This window comes from Platichthys flesus, chromosome 23 (assembly GCF_949316205.1).
Source record: "Platichthys flesus chromosome 23, fPlaFle2.1, whole genome shotgun sequence".
Lineage (NCBI taxonomy): Eukaryota > Metazoa > Chordata > Actinopteri > Pleuronectiformes > Pleuronectidae > Platichthys > Platichthys flesus.
In genome coordinates, this window is record NC_084967.1 from 9,806,558 (window position 1) to 9,819,331 (window position 12,774).

A 12,774-nucleotide genomic window follows, 5' to 3' on the forward strand; every position below is an offset into this window, starting at 1 on the left:
ATCCAAGCTGTGCAGAACAAATCTATGGGATACTAGAGATGGATGCATACACACTGGATTTGATGGACTGTTGGAGTGCTTTGCAAATCTGCTGCATTATTTTTATTTTGTTGTTCATCATTGCAGTACAGTTGGCATTGAACATATATATAGCTCGTTTCAATTGATAGCTGATGCTGACTTGTGATTGGTTCACCCTGTTTATTGCTTCAATAACTCTTTACCATGATCATTTCAAAGATGGCAAAACCCATATCTTATTTTTTCTACAACGGAAGCAGGGAAAGACATATAGTTCATCTCTATGTGCAGTCTATGGTAATTAACTATTGGCAGAAGTCCACATAACACAGTCAAATTAATAGAAAGGAACTCAGAGGGTTTGAAACTCCACCAAGGCATGCACAAAGATCTCTTACTTACTTGTTCTGAGAAATTAACAAAATGTAGTGATGTTACAGAGGATGACACTCTTCCTTGGATCATGCCCCGTCCCTCCAAGTTGTTGTGTAATCCTGCAAACCAGCAATCAAACCCTCTTCCCGAGCACGAGCGCCACCTCTTCTCCTTCCAGCGCAGCTTATTCAATGTGCTAATGGCCTGAGCGAGTTCTCTTCGCCCACCTCAAATCACCATCCTCTTTAACACTGTTATCATCTCCGCCGCTTTATCACCGCGAACACTCCCCTTGGTTTAACCCTCCGCCTACGTAAGTGCAGTCAAGTTCCGAGATTAAGTCACAGAAAGTGGCTGACAAAGAACATCTTTGTATCCGTGTCGGAAATGTCACTTCCCCAGCGGAGAGCCTCACCAAAATGGAGCCATCTTACTCATCTACAGTGGAGTCTGTGTGAAAGTCCATCTCTAGTTTATTTTGTCATCTTGTCGTTTAAGCTTTTGGCAGCAAACACTGTTCCTATCGATGCTGCAAGAAGAAGAGCCCTAGGACGAAGGAGCTCACGTCAATACCTGAAGAATCTTCATGTGCACGGCGCATTGATCTGGTGAAATCTATGCATGAGGCGGTACTGGCCAACTTTATAGTGCCTTCACTGCACCTGGCCAAAGAATAAGGCGTTTTGTTCACTGTGGAGAAAACAATGAATTGTCCTCTACGCATTTGGATGAAGATCACAGAAAAATCACTTGGAAAAATCAAGCAATTTAATTTTTTGATAACGGACAGGTTTATCCCATTAATAATTCAGTTTGATAACACAATGATTAACTTATTTACAAAGCAAATGAAATAGAATGTTAATTTAGACATATCTCTTTTTTTTATAATCTGATCTGAGTGGTCAAAAAACAGGTTTTCTGTTCTTTTTAATATTTCATTGTGATCTGTTATTGATAAATCAATCAAAGCTTCTAAAGGGATTCTTCCAGTGGCGCCCCAACTTCAAAGGGAATTCATCAGGAATTCTTACACTAAATATTAAAGGGAGTAGGCTGTTCTTCCACAGGTCAGTCGAAGGATAAACAGTATTAAAGCGTAAAGCAGGTGAGGAGGTGAAATCTGACATTAACTCAAAATATTTACTTTACTTGCTTTAAAGAAAAGTTATTCTTTATGCGGGCAAAGTTGAAAATCATTCAATAAATGCAGAGACACACTCAGATAGATACAGCTCCTCCGTAGAATGTCAGGAGATTATCCAGAGTTCAGCACATGTTTTATAGCGGTTTAAAATACACACAGTGATGACGAAACTCGGAAAGGGAGGCACATGGATTATTTTCCGCATCTGAATGGAGTCACACAAAAACCTGCAAAACCTGGAGATTAATTAATTTTCCATGCAAGAACCCACAACCCCATAGACGTATATTGGCAACCCCCCGCCTGCATGCATACATTCATCATTGTGAGGAGGAAAAAAGGAGAGAAAGTCATTGGAGGTATTTGAAAAGCTCACACAGCGTTACCATTCCATCCATCTAACTGTGGCAATTCATTAGCGTAGCGCACAATAGCCTGCGCCGGCGTCAGGTGCGAGCGCCTGTTGCCGTGAACCCACACAGTGACGCGTATGCAGACACACACATACACACACAATGTATTCACAGATGGCCAAGATTCTGCTTTTCATTGCCGTTCATGCGTCATGTTTGCCACCACAGATGCTATCAGCAGCAATAAGCCGGTTGGTCTCTTCTATTCAAAAACCTTACATTCTGCTCATTAGATTCCAACAGGAGCAAATCCCTGACTGAAGTTTCCATCGGCCGTCTGAATGGCTGGACGTCTGTGTGTGGAACTTTACAATTTAACATGTAATGCACATGCATGTGCAAGTGCATATCCCATTCAATGAACAATTCTCTACTTATGAAAGATTAACTTGCTGATGCACAATTTTTCTTTCGCAGTCGGCTCTTTGTGTACCACCGGGTGACTGATTTTGTTGATTTGGCGACGCGATGATAAACTGCCAAACTAATTGTGTGCGCCTGTGTGTGTAGCCAAACACAACTGCTCGGGATTGAGTTTCTGGTGGGTTTTGTGTGCTTTGTGTGTTTACGCCAGGCTGGATGATTTGTGGATGCCTGATTATTGTGAGAACGATTGTCTGGAGCTGTTTGGAAAACTGCCTGCAGAATTATTTAACAGATGCAGAAACCGTGCTCCATTAGCTTCTGCGTACAGAGCATGTGCAAAGTGCAGCAGCTGTATGGGTTTTCTTTCTTACTACCAAACTTCATAGAGCTTGGCGGTATATCGTTATTGTGAGTTATAATGATGTCTTTTCATAGGAGACATGGGCAATATCACATCGAGACAATATCATCTATGCTAAAAGTGTTTCCCATTAAAAACATTGAGTGTGGCGGCTCCCATAGTATCACCTGTCCTGCCAGTGTCACTGAACCCCCCCCCCCCCCCCCCCCCCCCGGGCTGATTTTTGGAGTTAGTTACCAGAAAATATGCTACAGATTTGTTCCCACCATCTTCAACACAGTGTTTTTGAAAGAATATAAGATCTGTTCTCTGTAGGGAACAGACATTTATGTTGAATTGAAATGTGTTACATTAAGGCGGCCGTTGGACCTGGCGGAGGAATGTGCTCTACAGTGTGTGCCTACGTTCCCATTGGAAAAGTTCAAAACTATAATTGCACCCACTTGATTATCAATAGCATTGATTTTGCATTAACGCCGGCTGATCACCCTTGATGCTGAAACCCATGTGCTCTGAGCCTTTAATGTATGATGAGTACTTTCAGATATTTTTTCCCATCTTCTCCCATCTTGATATGTTCACCAGTCAGAAAAGGTCACGGTGAAGGTCACAGTTTTAGTTTCCTTTCATGCGTCAGGTGACATGTCAGCAGCTCAGTAGGGGTGATGGAAGAGTGTGTCGTTGCTAAGATCCTTGTTCTTCCCCACTGTGACTGTGTGTGAACTAGGATGTGTGTGTGTGTCCCTGCTTGATGATATATGGTATGTTTGCAAACTTGTGTGCGTTTGTGAGAGATGCTTTATCCCCAGATAAGACATGGACAGGAGGACAGCAGGGCATCCCAGCTTGGGGAGTAACAGGCATCAGCAGGGATCTGACACTCTATTGGTTTGTGTGTGTGTGTGAGCACGCTCACATATACACACATGGAACTAGTCTGAGGGCACTGCTGTAATTGGATGTCTGATTACTGTCAGATAGTGTGTCTGTGTGTGTGTGTGTGTGAGAGTGAGAGCAGCGGAAAAAAATTCCATAAAAATGAAAGAAAATTCTTCTCTCAGGGAACGAGAGAGTGAGTGTCGGCAACAGTAGAGAAGAAGAAAGATAATCCGACACTCAGATGTCTCAGAGAGAGAGGGAGATAGAGAGAGGGAGATGGAGAGAGGGATATGGAGAGCGAGAGATTGAGGTGGGATGAGAAATTCACCCACAGAAGTGGACATGTCCTCTCTTTGTCATCGCCGAGCTTTACGTTGACCTTGTGCTTTTTATCTGTGGCCTGACATCCAATCATCCCTTTGCTTATCTCCCTCCTCCTTTTGCCTCACTCCCAACATCGTTCCATCCTTTTCCAATTCTTCCTCGCAGCCTTCTGATTCCTCTCCGTTTTCCTTTATCTCCCTCTCCATCTATCCTCCCTCTCACCCTTCTGTCCTTCATTCCATCCCATTTCTCCACGCCACCCATGTGGATCTCACTTTCGGCCTCCCACAGTCCAGCAGAAAGCACCGGGGATCTATCAAATAGATTGGAGGTATTGGTGATGAAGTCCCACTTGTCGGCCCACACCATAGTACTGACACTGAACAGATGTGAGAGGCAATGTGCACTTTCTGTATTTCCTTTGACCACACAGTCACGTCTGGAACATGCTAGTTTATCTGCATATAACGTCCACTCTGGCCTTATCTCTTTTCCCTCTGCACTCCAGCATCAGTTCTCAAGGAGGGAGCTTGTCACACGTTTTTACACAAACTTGTATGGATGACTAAAACACATGCATTGCCTGAGTGAACCAGTATTTGCTTCAAGTATGATAGACTGAAGTGGAGTGACTCATAGACTCCTGTATATAAAGATGGACCGCACATCTCCACTTCTGCCTGTTATATTGTAATAACAACTACCTAAAACGACAGAAACCATCTTTGAGAGAATATCTTAACCTAGTACAAGATGATTCAGCTTCACTTTTGGGCAGCTGTCATTTCGTCCATAGTTATATACAGACAGGTTGGACTGCAGAAAATGCTGTCCTCTGGAGGACTGCACACTCACACACACATAGTTACCCTAACCTTAGCCATTACAAGTAAAAAAAAGCAACCTAACAAATCTAATTCAAACACTGAAACCCTCTAACAGCCCTCGGAAGTTATGAGGAGCAGCCAAACTCTGAACAACAACGTTTTAGAACCAGAGTTGGCCCTCACAATTAAATTGAGACAAGAATAAACACCCACACTTGTAAGCCGGTTTTCTTCTCTCAGATTAGATTAAGATTAAGATGCAATTATTTGTCCCAAACACATGCACAGACATGCAAAGGCACACTCATGCAGGTAGGGAAATTTAACCTCTGCTTTTGACCTATCTGGTGCAGGACACACAGAGCAGTGAGCGACCATGTACGGCGCTCAGGGAGCAGATGTTGGGGGAGTAAGGTGCCTTGCTCAGGGGCACTAGACAGGGTAGGGAGACTCTTGGATTTTTGGACAGATCAATCCAGGTTCGTCTTTTGTTGTCTCTCCGTGGAGTCGAACCAGAGACGAACAAAAGACCTTCTCTGCCCATAGTCCAAGTTTCTGCCACTAGACCACAGCCTCTCAGTCACACACACACACACACACACACACACACACACACACACACACACACTATGCTACATTCAGTAGGTGTCCACCTGTCTCCCTTCAGACTTGAACAAGTGCTGACTTCAGCGAGACAAACTGAATCCTGTGGTGAAGACAGATCTCACCACTCTGCATCCCCTACTACACACACACACACACACACACACACACACACACACACACACACACTCTCCTCATCCCGTGCTTGCATCGGGTGGTATGGGAAGCGAGATGTCAAAAGGCCAAGACCTCATGTCTGTCACTGTCTCTTTTCCTCAGTTGCTCTCTTGCTCTTTTTCCTGTGTGGTATCTTTTTATTGTCTTCCTCCTTCTGCTCCCTGTATTCGAACCACCAAATCCTCTCCTCTGTGTATCTGTCTCTGCAGCACCTAAACTTTATCACGCAGAAGAACAACATCTGTGTCGGGTCAACGTCCACTGTGCTCTGTCCAAGTTCAGATATCTGTGTTCCGGATACCCTGGCCTTGTAGCTCGAGAGTGTAGCTGCAGAATAAGTCCTGCTTTTGGAAGCAATTATTCTGCACACGTAGCAGCCTGGAACTTTACCACACAGAGCTCAATTATAGGGACATTCAAATTTAGAAAAATTTCCAGCTGTCATAGTGACAACACTTGACATTGATCCTCATCAATCTCTGTGTTAAGGCATGAGGAATACGTTTACCATGCTCCTTGTTAAAGTTTTAAAGGTTTGAAACATAGTTAGTAGGTTTTGACAAATGGTTTAATAGACACACAAATTACACAACAACTACGATATGGAGTCTTGTAACCTATTTAGTAAACGTCTGTATGCTGCTTATAAATGCTAAATAATTGGGTTAAAGTAATATGTAGCTGAGCTGGAAAGTTTTGAAACCATCCATCCAGCACCCCCTCCCTCCCTCCATCCATCTATCCCTCCATCTCCATCCTTCCCTCCCTCCACCGATTCATACATCCCTACATCAATCCACTCATCCATCCATCCATCCATCCATCCATCCATCCATCCTTCTCTCCCTCCCTCTACACTTTCATCCTCCCTCCCTCCCTCCCTCCATACGTTCATCCATCCCTCCATCCATCCTGCCATCCACCCAACCATCCCTTCATCCATCCATCCATCTTTCCATCCTTCCCTCCTTCCCTCTTTCCTTCCTTCCAGCTTCCATCCATCAATCAACCGCGTCCCAATCTACATGTCTTTGGCATGTGTCAGGAAGCCGGAGACATTTACCCAGACATGTGGAGAACATGCAAACTCCATTTAAAGTGTATGTTGTCGTACTTTGTATAATTGTCTCCTCTTTGAATGAGCCAGTTGAATTTAACTATGGGATTAACTTAACTACAGTGAGAACCACTGCATGATTGTTCTGCAGTGTCTTGAATTAAAGTAACTTCTCCAGAGCCCGAGGGATATCTCCAGCAGCCGCCACCGTATTATTAAACTCTCCAACAATATACTGAGGCAAGGCTGCGAATTAGCTTCTTAGATAGACAACACAAATTATTGTATTTTGTGTGAGCACCACTTGAAAGGTTTCAGTGTGTGCCCAGTAGATCATTACAAATATCCAATGCCCAGTCGCCTTTGCAAACTGCTCTGATAACTCACAGCGCTGCGGAGACTTTCACTCATAATTGCATTCACACCGTGCAAACATTTACCAAAAGCTTTTCAATTTCTGGAACTGAAACAACTTTTGCCCATTTTGTCTCTGCTACCCTTATCAGTTTTTCATTATCAGCAAATTATGAGCAACTTCAGGCTTTAGATTGTCAGGGACTCACAAAAGCGTTTTCCTCCTCGAGCTGAACTCAGGTCTGAATAGCATCTTTTTCCGGAAGGGGGGAGGTTCAGGTTATTGGACCGACCCAATGGAAGCTCGAAGGCCCGGCTTCCTTCCAGGCATATTTTAATGGGCGGAGGTAAATTTCCTGGGACAGCGGTTCCGTGGGTGTTGTCAATGATTCATTAGCAGGCCCGGGGAGAAACCTCAACTCGGAGCGGAAAAATGCAGAACGCTAATATTTACCGCACCACTTAATCCACACACAAAGCAAAGGAGAGAGAAAAAACAATCCACCATGTGTGTTAATGGAGTGCTCGCAGTTCACTGGTGAGCACAGAAAGACTCACGAAAAACCCGCTTGAGCAGCATCACAAGTGCGTAATCCCACACACACGCGCACACAAATGACTTCAAAGGCCCACGATGCACTGCCCCCGAGCCGTGAACACAGCAGAGAGAAGCAGAGGGCAACTTTTAATTTTAAAGCAGCGCTAATGAGGATTGCAAGGGAAAGAAAAGTGTGTCAAAATCAGAGCGTCTGTGTATTATTTGTGCGAGAGTTCTTCAATAGTAACAGTCCACTGGCAGGTATTCGTGTGGGGGCTCACTGCACTGGGTGTTATTCTTTTTATCAAAGAAATGCATGCTAAGCTGGAGAAAGCAATGAATTTCCTCCGTGTGGATTTGCTGGGCACACAGAAGCTCCAATTTGGTCCAAGCCTATTTAATGTTAATAGAAACAACTGACAAGTCGTGTGTGTGTGTGTGTGTGTGGAAAGACGTGAGGAGGGTTCGGCGATGTTTAATGGAAGAGTCATTAAAGGAAAGGTTTTTGATTTCACCACCTTTCCTTCATTCTCCTCCACTCTGACATCTAACAGAAATATGCATGCAGGCACAGAAACACACTTTAAAGTTACACTCATTACCCGTTCCGCCTTGCGAGAATATCCACATCGATGCCGGTGTGTGTCCACGCTGTAATGCTTCTATAAATACGTTACACGATGAGAGTGTGTGTGTGTGTGTCGGACTCCTGCGGCGTTGCATAGAGGGTCAGTGCTTCTATGATAGATGAGCTGATGCAAACGACTCCTGTTATAGACGTTGCTTTACACCGTTAAAACGAGAAAAACCGAATGGTGAAAAGTAAGATGAGGGAGAACAAAGGTCAGACTCCACAACAGCACAATCTAACCTGTTAACCATTATGGTCTGGAATGCTGGAGCATAGTTAAAGGTGACATGAACAGGATCAACGCCTTCAGTAATGGATGCCTCAGGAAAATATATGCTTCTGGAATCTAATGATCTCAAATGAAGAAGTTCACAGGAAGACCAAGAGCCAGCATGTGGGGGTACAGATTGGACCTCAGACCTTTTTTGCATTCAATGGTGGAACTCGAGCTGTGACTGATGAGAATCAATCAGAATCATCATTTCCAGTTTTGATACACCAACATAGACACAGAGAGTTTTCAAAATAAAACAGGAGCCATCAGCATTTCCAAACTTCTCCAGTTAAGGTTCTCGATAACTTCATATTAATGTAGAGGTAGGCTAAGTTTATAATGGAGTATGGAAACAAAGGGGGGGGGGGGGGGGGGGGGGGACATATGTTGTAAAGTAGAACTTTTTACAATGGGTGAAAACAGATGCAGAAATAAGATGCTCCAGGATTCAATGCATAGTTGAGTTCCACCACTTATTATGAAGGGTAAGGGTTAGCAGCCATTAGTTTCTCTTGATCTGTCAATTTTTTGAAAGAGATTGGTGCTAGTATTGCTTTGAGGAAATATTGGACTATAACTGTAACCTGCCTGAAAAGTCCCTGAAAACTTTAACTAACTGCAGGTGAAAAGACAAATGAGAGAAGTAAGATCCAAATTGGGAGAGTAACTCTTCCTCTTTTCTCCCCCCGTCATGTCCCTCTCAGTTAACAGATGAAATTGTGCAGCGAGAGGAGCGCGTGGGAGGGAAGCAGATTGTTAATTAGACGTTGAGACAGCGGCGTTTCCTGTCCTGAAACGGAGTGAATTTAATCTCACAACAGGATGGAGTTAATTACGACTATGAGGGGGTTTCATCGGCGGAAGCGATGGACGCACTTAACGTCAGATTCATCATCGCAATTTTTGCAGAGGGGATAGGCTGACGAAAAATGCACGCGCACACATAAATTAGTGCTAATCTGAAGCACTTCAGCACATGGGCTGACACAAAAACTGGCATTTACACACACACACAGATATTCCCTCCTACACACTCACACGTACAAAAACAAGTCACACATCTGAAAAGACCAATGCATTAGGATTCAGTCCCATTCTGTATCACAGTGAAGCCTCTATAATCAGGTTATTAGAGATAAACAGAGAGCTCAGTGTGTTGCTGTCCTTGCAATTGCAGTGGCCGTAATGAAGTTATCCATTTAGACACGAGCGTGCCGGAATGGGTGAATTATGTAATACGCTGGCTAGCCCTGTGATCCAGTAACAGCTGAGGCCATTCTTTTATCTGAGATGAATAAAGGGAATTTCTGAGTTGTGTCTTGCCGGCTTGCCCAGGGTGTGATGTGATGTTACTAAATAACCAATTATCCCACTTTTTACACATTCAGCCACATTGTGAGCCGGCAGATCACTGAGCAGGGACGTGAACACACCAAGAAGTCACCATCAGATGGGATTGGCTTCTGACCCTTATTGCTCCTGTTTTCCTCACGTGTAACTTCCTTTTTGTGTGAATGTCCGCGGGTGTCTGCTCTGTGGACTGTTGCAGAATGAATAGGGGAGCAACTTAACTTACAATGGAGCTTGCGGCTTGTCTCTTAAATGATGTCTCTCACCTTTCCCTTAGAGGTAGAGCAAGAACAATCTGTCCCACATGGCCCTACTACAGCTAAGAAGATTGTATGCACTGAATGTATGAAACCACATTTTGACATCTGTACTCCTCACTGGCTTTGGACCATTTTGGACAGTTCTTGCTCAGAACTTTAGTTTAAATTATGGATGACCGAGCACAAAGTGGATTTGATATGGAATTTAGCAGATCTTCTGTTGGAATAGGCTCTGTCTGTGTATGTATGACTACCCTGGTGGTTAGTAGAGGGAAGAGGGTTGAGGGAGGGCCTGGACAATCATATACGATGTTTTTGCAACTTGATGTTTCTATAAAATACTGATCTTGCAATTATCGTATATCTTGGGCAGCCGAGAGGTTGATGATGGTGAAGTTGATGCTGAAGGAAGAATTCTCCGCAGACCCAGAACTTGCTTGTATAGTTAAAGTTTATTACACCGAAGTCTTCACAGGTCAGGACGGACTCTAGAAATCCGGAGACATTCACACGCCAATAGTGAAGCCTGCTTTGCAGTCGTCAAACATATAATATATATAGGGGTTGCCTACGCCCATGGCAACATCCCACATCCCATGGTTGAAAGGTGCATGACTGCATGTGTTTGAACGCATAACATGTAAATGTAAGGATGAATTCATAACAACATGCCTCGTGCTTAATAGAAGAAAACCCATTTTCTACATTCATCCATTAAGGGGTCACAGATCATACCCTAGGGGAGAGAACTAGTAAGAAATGCATAGAAGAACTATTGAGAGTCTAAAGATGGCGGCAGCATGCTTAAACATGTGATTCTGGTTCTACTCATAAGGTTAAAAGTAGCAGAATATACTACACAATCAACATATACAAAATGGTTCAACAGTTTGTCACGCGATGGTTCCTCAGACATGAACTCGGAAAACAAAAAATGTCTGGACCCAACTGTCCAGACTTTTTTTAGTTTCACTAACTTTAGTTTTCGGGTGGACTTGGAAATTATCCTGAGGCAGGATAAACATCAGGAGAATATCTAGAGTTCTGTGCATGTGTGAAAGCAGATATACCGGGAGCTTTTCACTCCATCTCAGCAGACAACAAACAGTCATCGGCCTCACAAATAGCTCACGTATATTGTGTACAAGTTTTTCTTTAAATTTTAATATTTTTGTTTTGTGGTGTTGGATGGTTTTGACACCGCTACCAAAGCCCCTTTTTGTTTAACAAAGCTGCTTCATGCAGGACATTCTGAGACTGATAAGAACAAAAAAAGAAAGAGTGTAAGAAGTCAATGTTTCCCGTGACCGCCCCTCACAGCCTTCTTTGTCAGCGGAGGAGCGAAGGGGCTCACTAATAATGAATGTTCAATTTTAACAAGCTGCATTTTAGGCACCAACAGAGTGTTGTAGGAGCAGCAGTGAATTTGGCTGAGACCTTTAAAGTCAGATGTGTGTGTGTGTCTATGTGTGTGTTTGTGGCTTAATGCCCGCACATAAACTCCCACGCATAATTTGATATTGTCTTTATCTGGGCTGTCTCTTCTCCTCTGGGACATTTATTGATGACGGGCGAGAGGCTATGAAACAAATGATGATTTAATCACTCTTACACCGCTCCAAGGACAACGGAGCGCAATGCAAACATCAGCACTTGTGTACGTGTTCATACCGTGTGCCATGTTTCCTCATCTTCTGCCATCAGTGTGCACGTCTCCAACAGTGCATGTGGAGTTTGTGATTCTCCTTGAGGAAGTGTTCAGAACTTGCAAGTGTCTTGCACGTGTCGGGTGGCTGTGCAGATTTTAACACTTTGGTGATTATCCTTGAGAGGATTTTAATTTGAGGCTAATGAGTATTTGTTTTAGCAGTCATGCACACTGCTGTGTGTGTCTGTGTGCGTACGGCGGCTTGTGAGTGTGTGTGTGAGATTAAGGGGTGTGATAGAGTGATTGCGACAGACTGTACAGATGTTCAATAAATGGGCTGGAACAGGCAGGGAGAGAAAGGGGACATCATTCACACTCGCTCACTCACACGTTTATAAGAAAAATGACAAAACAAACACTGGGTACATGCTGTCGATCATAAGCTGTGCACTGACATTACAGATGGGATTTATTACAATGACACAGTCTTTCATGCTGACACACACACCTTGAGTTAAGCTAATGATCTAATAAAGAGCTAAATGTCAGTATAGAGCTTAATTATAAATTCTGGATTAGTGCCAAACAGTCAGGGACAGTGTGTGTGTGTGTGTGTGTGTGTGTGTGTGTGTGTGTGTTTCTATGTTTCCATGGCTAAACGTGAGGTGTTAGAGAGAATAGAAGTACAAAGGGGGAATAGAAAGTATTAGAGAGAGAGAGAGAGAGAATTTGGAAAAAATAGAGAGAGAGAGAGGGAGGGGGAGAGAGGATATAGTGGAAAATAGATTGTAGAGAATAGAGAGAACTAGAGAAAGAGATGGACTGAGTAGTGGACAGAATTGGAGAGAGAGAGAGAGAGAGAACAGTGACTAGTTAAAAGTGAGGGAGGGAGGGAGAGAGAGAGGGAGGGATGGAGTAGTGGATGGAGGAGGAGAAAGAGCTGGATGCGTATCCTATACAGATGAAGAGAGAGAGACAGATAGAGGGAGAACAAGTTAAAAACCCTCTAATCTTTCTGTGATGCTCTTCCCTCCTGAACAGGAGGACATGAATGAGTGCGACACAGAGGGTATTTCCTCTCGAACACTGAACACAGTGACGTGGTGTTGATTCATCGGTGTCTCCCTATCCGTCTTCCCCCCTTGTTTTCTCTCCTGGAGTCAACACCT

General features: G+C 43.7%; 1 protein-coding gene across 1 annotated transcript in view; it reads left to right on the plus strand.

The window, feature by feature from the left end:
* grm8a (glutamate receptor, metabotropic 8a) overlaps nucleotides 1-12,774 on the plus strand; it is a gene marked incomplete in the record, with an annotated part of 210,743 nt that overhangs the window by 135,270 nt on the left and 62,699 nt on the right.